The following is an 11,279-nucleotide window of genomic DNA, read 5'->3' as shown; positions in this document are numbered from 1 at the left end:
AAATTTGCTACATTTGTGTAGAAAATCCGAGACTAAACCTCACACTTTAACATAGAATAGATTTCAGCATAAAATAGCAATTGTAAGAATAAGCAATAGTAAATGGACAAGATCACTTTATTCAAGAACAAATACTATAGGACTTGCTGCTCAGTCTAATCAAGAGTTTTGGTAATGACACATCGAGCCACAAAGGCCTTGAGAGATCCACCAAAAGATAATACAGTTGGACATGAATACCAAAACCTCACTGCATGAAATGATACAAATCCTTGTAGGTGAACAAACAAAGTTTGATAAGATTCACCTCACAGACTGAATGCTAGCATGAGAAATCGGCTGCAACACAAGCAACTCGTCTCCATAATGGACAGACAAAACATGCAACATCAACGACCGCTTGAATTTGGTTTGCAGTTGGTCCCATGTGGCTCGTTCTTCTACTATGAGATCGAGATTCCATTCGGAGGCTTCATCAGTTAAGGCCATGGCAAAACAATGCTACCTTGGTTTTGTTTGATTGATCACGTCCAGCTCAACATGCGGCATCAAAATGCTGGAGAAATCTTACTGGATCGCCTCGACTGTTGTATTTTGGAAGTTCTAGTTTGCCCAGGGGTCGCCTTCCTTGATTGTTATTGTGTTAGTCATAATTGTTGTGACGTAAAAAGAAATTGTCCCCATCCGCTTCTAGGTCAAGATCACCATCATCATGATGACGATCTGTCATGTTATGAATTGGAGGAGTCAAATGGATTGGATCAATCGCAAGGAGGGAATTCGGGGTAGAGGGCAATCGGAGACGTTGGATGAAGCGTAGTTGCATGAAGAATTGTCGAGAGGTCGATTGGGTATGTCCTCTTACGCTCAAGTTGAGGCAACATGACCTCGGAAGGGTCAGTCGACATTTTTCTTTGTAAAGGATCAATGTTTGTATTATATTTATTTGGGCTTCATGTAAATGGTCAAAGGGGTTAATGTCAAGGTCCTTGATGAGGGTGACAAGGCACTAACTAGATGGGTCTAAGGCTATGGGTCTTAAATGCATTAAGTGGAAAATGTGCCTAGGGGCAAGTGAATAAATTGATATCCCAAGAGAAGGGTAGTAAATATGCATTTAAGAGGTACCCTAGAATGAAGACATGTGGCATACTAGATCCATCTAGGGAATTGGGGCTTGGTGGAATATGCAAGCTGGAGCCTTCAAGTAGGGTGGCTGTTCTGAGAGTTTGCTGTCACCGAGAATTGGTTGGGAGGAAAATTAAGTGCCTGCATCGTGATTGATCGTTGACTAGGGAGAATTGAACAGGTTGTACGTTAGTGAATTTGACATTTAGTGTCAGAGCAACACGGATGTTTATGATAGGTTGTCGTGACAAAGAAAGCGAAAGGGTCTTTGGTGTTTGCTTCACTATCAAGTTGAGAACTGTAAGCAATCGTTAAGGAATCGATCGAGGACAGCATGTTATCTAGCTGCAAAGCAGTTGGATCGTCTCGGATTGCTTTTCAGGGTCTGAATAGCTGGCGTTAAGATTAGTGGATATACATATAGCTGTGCTTCCGTTTTCCGTTAGATGTTACGGGTTGTGGGATTTTGACGTTAGTGTTAGCAGCTTCGATGCCTGCGTTTGGGTGCCAAGGTCTTAACCTTGAGATCGTGAAGTGTTTCTAAAGACTTCGAAGCAAGTCTCGCCTGTTACTTGGTCAAAGGATTTTGCTGTGGAGATGTTTACTGGATTCATGCGATGGTTTTCAAAAGCTTAGTCATAGATATTGTGAATGCTGGTGGGAGCCATACGCTGATTGGAGAAAGCCCTGCGTTAAAGAGTTCATTCACATCGTCGGTGTCACGAGCTGGGCATAGAGGATAAGTTGTTTCACCCGCTTGCGTGTGATTTCGACTGGTTGGACGTTAGGTGATGAAACTCAAATCATGGTGGTTCAGCGTAGTAATCGGTAGATTTGTATATTCTGTCAGCAAGCTCTGACCAACATCGGTTCGTTGGGAAGCATGGTCAAATCAGGGGATACCTCATCCTTGCAGAAGAAGGGGCCAACTTCAAATGAGAATCACAGGAATTCACTTTTGCAGACAAAGGGCACAACCTTCTACGTTAATCGTTAGCCACCAAGTTATCGATGATGACGAAGTTAGGCTTTGGAAGGAAGCAGTTTCAATGTCCTTATAGGAAAGAAGGAAGATATGACCAGGGAGCTTTCTATGCCTTTTGAATTTAGTTTTGGTATCTTTTCATTCATTTTGGCTTAGGATTTGAGGTTTCTGAGATTACAGATATTTCCCTAGTATAGGGAAAAGATATTCATCTTGGTTCTCAGCTATTTTCAGTTGATGGTTACTCCTGTTTAGACACCTTTTGTGGTTGTGAGATTGAAAAGCAGTTTGTGAATAGAGTTTTAAGCGGTTTTTAGTCATTAAAAAAAAAAAAAACACACCCATCGATCTAAATGGAAGTTGAAGAATAAGCTTCTAGGGTGGATCCCGTAGAGTCGGGAGTCCAGCCGACCCCGCACGTGTCATGCCCAGCAGGCCATACACTGTCTGGTAGAATTGCATTATTGGAGGATGTCTTGCAATAGATTTTAGCACAATAATTACAAGCAAATGTAGGGCAATCCGAGCCAAGAAAAATGATTCATAGTATGTCTGCTAGACCATCTCGTGAAGAGAAGGGTAAAGCTCCAATGGAGCCTGAGTTTGGACTAAGTATGCGAACACGCTAGATGAAGCAATTGCCATAGCCCTGAACTATGAGGATGCCAAAGGGAACAGACCAAGTGGGTTTGTGCAGGTTGGGACTCGGTATGAGTACCCAAAGAAAACTGGTTTTAAAAAGAAGTGGATTAGTAAAGGGAGTGTCTCACAACCTAGTGGTCAAGCCAAGCAGGCGAAGCTAGTTGAGACTCCTAAACTAAGTACCACCATTGGAGTGAAAAGAAAAGTGACACCAATGGTAGCTCGGGCTTGTCGAAGTCTTCTTTGAACCCAGAGCAAAGAGAAAAAGCGAGGAGAGAAGGCTTGTGTTTTGGATGCCTTCAGCCTCATCAATGGAAAGATTGTCCATGAAACAAGAACTATTTTGTTATGTGTGTCTGTGCTAAGCTAGTAACCAGTGCACCTGATAATGTATCAAAGCTTGCAGCAACGGGGTATACAGTCTTTAACGATACGGAGTTAATTAAGATGAAGGGGCAAGTAGCCAATCATGACGTCATTGTGTTGTTTGACTCAGCGTCAACGCACAATGTAATTAAATCCAAGCTTGTAAAGAGGCTGAAATTAAAGACTAGCCCATTTGACTACGCATATACAGTCAGAATGGTAGACGGAAGTTCAATTGAAGTATGGGACCAAAGGGTTACCCAATTGGAACTTCGAATTCATGACTATGCTGAGAAGCTTGATTTTGAAATGACAAAGCTTGCTCATGCAAACATAGGTCTGGGTAAGGCTTGGCATTCTAGGAAGAATCCAGCCATAGATTGGAAAAAGCACATTTATCAATTCAAGATGAATGATGTGCTATATGTCTTATGAGGTGAAAAAGATATACCTCAAGGACCGTTGGTTTCTGTAATGGAAGTTCAAAAAGGTCAAGAAGAGTTTTTGTTTCTTTGTACAGCATCGGTAGAGTTGATTGATGGTCCTTTGGCTAGCACTGATGTTACCCAAAATGGAGAGATGGTCTAGTTGGTTGATCAAATAGCAGAGTTCTCTGATTGTTTTAGGGATGAGTTACCTTATGGGTTACCTCCAGAGCGGAATGTTCATCATAAGATTGAACTAATCTCGGGGGCCAAACCTGTAAATAGACCTCCCTATAGGTTAAGTTTTACCGAAGAAGCAAACATATGAAGACAACTGGAAGAATACCTCAAGCTGGGGCAGATTCAACCTAGTTTCTCACCTTCTGCTTCACCAACGATATTAAAAAAAAGGAAAGATGATACTTTTCGCCTCTGTATAGATTACAGAGCATTGAATAATATCACTACTAAGCACAGGTATCCGATGGCTTGGATCGATGATTTGTTAGATGCGTTATACGGGGCCGTAATTTTCAGTAAGATAGATCTTAAATGTGGCTACCATCAGATCCATATTAGAGCTGAGGATGTGCATAAAACCACTTTTAGAAGTAAGTTTGGACATTATGAGTTTTTGGTAATGCCGTTTGGACTTATCAATGCTCTAGCTACATTCGTCATGCTTATGAACGATTTACTACGTTCGTATATCGGAAAGTTTGTAGTACATTTTATTGACAATATTCTTGTGTTCAGCAAAAGTATTGTTGAGCATCATGAACACTTAAGAATAGTGTTCAATACTTTGAGGAAAGCCAGTCTTTATGTAAATAAAAAGAAAACTGTACTGTGTATGGTAAGACTTGAATATTTAGGATTCATTATTACTCATGAGGGGGTAGAAATGGATCCAAAGAAAGTGGCTGCGATACTAACTTGGCCTATCCCTTAGAGTTTGACCGCTTTGCGATCATTCTTGGGATTTGTCCAATTTTATTGAAGGCATATCAAAGGATATTCTGAAATAGTATCGCCATTGACTGATCTGACCTTAGATAAAGTACCTTTTATATGGGGACAAAATCAACATGAAAGTTTTAAGACCATAAAACAAGCTGTGGTCTTAGGACTGGTGTTAAAACCGTTTTTCCTTGAAACCGATGCAAGTGGCATTGCGGTAGGAGCAGTTCTCCTCCAAGAGGGAAGGCCGGTAGCCTTTGAAAGTGAGAAGCTTTCTCCCTCTCAATAAAATTGGCCAACTCATGAATGTTGTATACTATTTTCCATGCTTTGAAAACATGGAGACATTATTTATATGGATCAGAGTTTTATGTTGATGTTGATCATGATACTCTGAAACATTTTTGTAAACAACCTGACTTGAGAGGCGGCCAAGCTAGGTGGACAGAACTCATGCAGGAGTTTAACTTGACAATTTGGTACCGAAGAGGGAAGGATAATAAAGTTGCTGATGTGTTGTCACGCATTATGCATAATATGAGTTTCATGGTATTAGAAAGTGCTCTAATGACCGAGATTAGAGAAACTCAAAAGGTGGACGAGTTCATCCAAAGCCTTTGCCTAAGGCTCATGTATTCAAACCCGACGAAAAGGGTGACCTGGCATCCAGAAAAGGCCAAACTTATGCAAGATATACCATAAGAGATAGTATGCTGAAAAGAAATGGCAAGGTAGTAGTACCTAATCAGAATGATCTCAGGCAGAGAGTCATTCAGCAATGCCATGATAGCCCATGTGCGGGACATCCAGGAGTCGAGAAAATGTATGATCTCGTGAAGCGAGATTTCTTTTGGCCAAAAATAAAAAAACATATTCATGAATATGTGACACGTTTTTTGTGTCAGGTAAGTAAGGCAGAGTGGGTGAAGCCACTTGGACTCTTACAACCTTTGGAAATACCACTAGGTAGGTGGGAGAGCATTTCCATGGACTTTATTGTAGGTCTGCCTATGACACAAGGTGGATATGATTCTATCCTTGTGGTAGTTGATCGTCTTACCAAGATGGCTCACTTCATTCCAACTAGAGAGTCTCTTAGTGCCCCGCAAGTGGTGGATTTGTTTATTAAACATGTATTTCGTTTGCATGGATTACCCAAATCCATAGTGTCAGACAGGGATGTCAAATTTACCAGTCAGTTTTAGACTGCAATGTTTGAGACACTAAGGACTGAGTTGGGAATGAGTAGTGGGGATCATCTAGAAATGGATGGTTAGACAGAAAGAATCAACCAAATTTTATAGGATATGCTTAGAGCATATGTTTCATTGAGGCAACATATGTGGGACAAATGGTTGCCATTGTTAGAATTTGCCTACAATGATAGAAAACATTCCTCTACAGGGTTCAGTCCGTTTGAGCTAAACTATGGTTTTAGACCAACAAATCCAACTACAGTTGGAGTACCTCAGAAAGTGCCTAGTGCTGCGAACTTTGTGGTTCAGATGCGGGAGATGCTAGCACTTGCAAGAGTTAACATCCACCAAGCTGTGGATAGAGCTAAGGCATATGCGGATGAAAACAGATCCGTTAGAGAATTTAAGGAAGGAGAAAAAGTTTTTCTCAGAGTTCCTTCACACTCTAAGTCTTTGATTGCAGGAGAGTGTGCTAAGTTATCACCCCAATATTGTGGGCCGTGGTTAATTCTAGAAAGAATAGGCAAGGTGGCCTATAAATTAGAATTTCCACAGGATTGTAAGGTGCACCCAGTGTTTCATGTTTCTCGTTTAAAGAAAATTTTGCATACAGGTGACTCACTAATCGAGGGTGTTGTTTTGTTTTGGGAGATAGAGGATAATGCAGGACACAAACCAACAAGAATCCTGGACCGAGGAACAATTCAAGTATGCAATCGGAAGATACCCACGGTGTTGGTTGCATGGCATGGTTTACTTGTATCAGAAGCTACCTGGGAATCCATATACCAGATACGGAGAGTGTTCCCAGACTTTATCATTGAGGACACTGATGCATGAAGAGGGAAGGAATGTTACACTCAAGTTAAGGCAACATGACCTCGGAAGGGTCAGTCGACATTTTCCTTTGTAAAGGATCAATGTTTGTATTATATTTATTTGGGCTTCATGTAAATGGTCAAAGGGGTTAATGTCAAGGTCCTTGATGAGGGTGACAAGGCGCTGACTAGATGGGTCTAAGGCTATGGGTCTTAAATGCATTAAGTGGGAAATGTGCCTAGGGGAAAGTGAATAAATTGATATCCCAAGAGAGGGGTAGTAAATATGCATTTAAGAGGTACCCTAGAATGAAGACATGTGGCATACTAGATCCATCTAGGGAATTGGGGCTTGGTGGAATATGCAAGCTGGAGCCTTCACGTAGGGTGGTTGTTCTGAGAGTTTGCTGTCACCGAGAATTGGCTGGGAGGAAAATTGAGTGCCTGCCCCGTGATCGATCATTGACTAGGGAGAATTGAACAGGTTGTACATTAGTAAATTTGACATCCTCCTTAAATCCAGATGTTGATGTATGTGTGTTAGGGTGGTTAGATATCTGTCAGTGTATTGGGGACCATCATTTTATAATTGTGCCTAGGAGTGTCCCCCTTGAGTGCAGGAATGTGTCGGTGCAAACGAATCGTTACTCAGAGATAACAGGTGAAAGATATGAGGGAATTAGTGTGAAAATTAGAACACACAGGGGCATGAATGAATGAGTGCAAGGGATTCTAAAATGGTATGTATTGGGCTGGAAAATTTTCCTGTAGCGTGTTGTTTCCATGTATAAAATTTAGGTTCAAACCAGGTTCAATTTGGGTCCTAAATTATCAAGTTATATTTGGTTTAAGAAGGGGTAAAAAATGGCCTTTTGGGAGGTCTTTGGGACTTAAGGATGGGTTTCAATGGGTCTTAAAGAAACTAAGGGATCTAACTAAGCAGCTAGTGTAACTGTGCATTACAATAACTAAGCAGTTCATGTAGCCGTGTGATTAATGTAGCTAATCTAATTGTTCAGTGTATTTAAATGGTCAACCTAACTGTGGGTTAATCAAACTAACCTAATTGAACCAATTATGCTAACTATTCAATTAGTCTAACTATCAGTTACCTTAACCTATCTAATAGTTAGCCTAACTAGCCTTAGTTTTATCTAAATGAAGAGAAGATCTCACAGACAAAGCATTTGCTACGAAGAGAGTTTGAAATGACAGACCTTCGACTAATGCATTTTTTTTTGGGGATTGAAGTTTGGCAAGAGCCAAAACAGATCTTCATCTCTCAGCTGAAGTATGCTGGAGAGATACTGAAGGCATTTGGCATGGCTGAGTGAAAGACAGTTGGGACCCCTATGGAGGTTGACGTGAAGCTCTCAAACGAGAATTCATTGCCACTGGTGGACGAAGCGGAGTACAGAAGGCTTGTGGGCAGTTTGATTTACTTGTGCAACACGCGGTCGGACATCAGCTTTGCGACTGGTGTACTAAGCAGGTTTTCCAATAAGCCCCGGGAGAACCATTGGAGGGTAGGGATGCAGGTGCTGAAATACATTAGAGGCACACTTGATTATGGCACCACCTATACCAAGGGCAGCATCTTGACCAGATTCTGTGACTCGGATTGGGCAAGAGACGTGGACAGCAGGAGATCAGTGACAGGTTACTATTTCTCATTTGGATCTAGAGCTATGTCATGGGTCAGCAAGAAGCAACCTACAGTTGCTCTTTCTTCTACCGAGGCTAAGTACAAATCAGCATGTTTTGCTTCTTGTGAGGCAGTGTGGTTGAGGAGGATTTTAGGGGACAGGGGTGCAGTGCAAAACAAGCCTACGCAGTTATCATGTGACAATCAGAGTTGCATGGCAATTGCAAAGAACCCTGTGTTCCACGCTCGCACAAAACACATTGAGATTCAATATCACTTTGTATGCAAGCTCATCATGGATGGAGAGGTCGACTTGGTGTACTGTCTGACTACAGAGAATGCTGCAGACATCTTCACAAAGGCTTTTGGAAGAGACTTGCTGGAGAGGCATCTTCATCGACTTGGCATTGGGTCGAAAAAGTAAGTTCACTTGCGGGTGGACATTGAGGGGGGGTGTTAGATATCAATGCTCGACTCTCGTGTAAATACGCAGGAACCAGCTAACTCTACTTGTAAGCCCCCCATATGAGGAGAAGGCATTTAAGTAGCTCGGTTATTTTGTAGGTCCTGGTTTGGACACCAGATGGGGTCCATGTGTGGCCTGATGGCTGGACGACTTCAGATAGAGTTGGCACACTGCCAAGTAGGCTACATGCGAGAAGGCATCCCATGACTGACTGCACTAAGGGTAGATGGAGCATTTCTCAGGGCAGCCTACTCTCAGGTTGCGGGGCCCGTTTGGAGCCCCAGATGATCCCGGATTGCTCTATTCTGTGCCACGGTTCTATTGTGTGGTCGGTGGCCTATTTCAGGACTAACCTCCAGCCGGCCGGTTTGGGCGGACTGAGTCGGTGGTCTCCCAATGGGGTCTAACCGACTACACTGGTGGCTATATAAGAGCAAGCCTGTGAAGCCCATATTCATCACTGGCTACAGCAACCCTGATTCCTTAGTATCGAACCTCCGTCCTCTACTGTTTTCAGCATGCCATCGAAGCTTCTCACATAGGAGCGCATGGCTGGGAGGCAGTGCCATCTATTGTATCAGTTTTATAGTAATCAAATTTTTGATTCTCCATACTATCTGCTTTTCTGTCTTGCATACGAGATCCTATTATCTGTTGAGCACAGACGTATTGTTTTCTTATAGTTCCAAGGAAACATTGCACCTCGTTTATAGACACTCTCTAAAAATCATAAGACACAAAGACCCATAACTTTCACTGGAGACATGATATCAAATATTCAAACACATATCAAGATGTGCCTTGAAACAGGCTTCATGCTGATATACATTTCTTAAGAAACAAAGAAGCAGCTAGAAAGTTATGGGCGGTTTACTTTAGACAAGGGTAAAAACTATCATGAAAATAGATTGTCAGACACACAGACTCATAACTTTTTTTTGTAGTATCTGATGCAAGGTCTAATCATATAGAGACATGTGCTTAAAGAGAGCTTTGCACTGATATATGTTTCTTAAGAAACAAAGAAGCGACCAAAAAGTTATGGGCAGTTTACTAGACGGGGATTAAAACTACCATGAAAACAAACTATTAGACACAGAGACTCATAACTTTTCAATGTTATATTTGATTCAAGATATAATTACACAAAAACATGCATCTTGAAGAGAGCTGTGTGCTGATATAAGTTTCATCAAAATCAAACTATCGAGCAGAAAGTTATGAGCAAAACACTAATAGGGGGTCAAACTATCATAAAAACTACCCTCCACCCATGCTAATTTCGCCTGAGCAAGATGCTCCCTCAATACTCCACCTTCATCAATGATCCACCACTCATAGATTTTTCCTAAAAGAGGGTAAGTAACTCCCTTGGTGGCTCGGGAAATAGATGGACCATGTGTGTGCAATGAGCGACTGAATAGAAAGAACTTTTAAGGCTTTGAAAGAAAAAAGGGAAGAGAGACTCAAGAGAGGGAATACGAAGTGATCTTCATTGTCAATAGAGTGAGACTCCACTCCAATGCAACTCAAAATACTATAAACACAAGGAAGAAGAAGAGGTTTCATACATACAAGAGGGAGCGGAAGCTCCAAGACTACTCATAGAGAGAGAATAAACTAGAGAGAGATGGACTCAAGAGTCTACATAACAGAATATCTACAAGAGGGAGAGAAGGCTCATGGAAGAGGCTTGAGAAACTAGAGCTACAGCAACATGAGGCCTATTGGTGGAAGACATGATGAAGAAGGAAGAGGAGGGCTCCTTTTATAGAGATTTTGTCACCCTCCTTCACCCATTTACAATTGTTGCTTGTAGATTCTTTTCCCCATCAATCACATAAGCCCATATGTCACCATCCATGTCCTTTTTGGCTACTTTTGCCATGTGTCCCATCAAAAGATGCTCAAGACTCTTAAAATATTGAGAAAATCAAAAGTCTCCCCACATGGAGCCCATAGGGACCCTCTCTTTTCCATATGTTCACATCCTCGTTATTCCACATAGGAATTCTAGAAGGATTCCTCTTGACTCCACACTCCTCCACATGCCTTCCACATGCTTGGCATGTGGCCTCTCTTATATTATTGGAATACATGGACATGAGCCCACCTCTTTATATGACTCACTCTTTCTATTTTCTAAAAACCCCATAATATCCCATACACAAATAACTCTCACACTATACCAAGGTATTTATCATTCATACACATAATATTTACATTGATCCATTTCACTCATCCTCTCAATCCCATACAATATCCTAGAAAATAGAAATAAGTGAGAGTCGTTAGGCTACCACTTGATACTCAAACTCTTATCAAACATAGAGAAAAGCAATACCAATGCCAAATGAAAATATCAATTTTTGGCATCACAACACCCACACCCACACACACAATAGTTTTGATTAGTAAATGTACCTCACATACATAGACACTATTTATTTCCACATAGACATACAGACACACACACACACACATTTCCCCACATTGTGAAATCTCCCCTTTACACTCTCTTTTTAATCACCCCACACAACAAACACACTAATCCTCCCATAGCTCCTCTAATACCTTCTCAATCCATTCACTCATTTGCTCCTTACTCCATTTGTGACTTAAACTTCACTTGTGACTTCAAATTTTTA

This window comes from Dipteris shenzhenensis, chromosome 32 (genome assembly GCF_047967505.1).
Source record: "Dipteris shenzhenensis isolate YYH24624 ecotype China chromosome 32, Dip_SZ_1.0, whole genome shotgun sequence".
Taxonomy (NCBI): Eukaryota; Viridiplantae; Streptophyta; class Polypodiopsida; order Gleicheniales; family Dipteridaceae; genus Dipteris; species Dipteris shenzhenensis.
Note: the sequence above shows the minus strand (reverse complement) of the source record.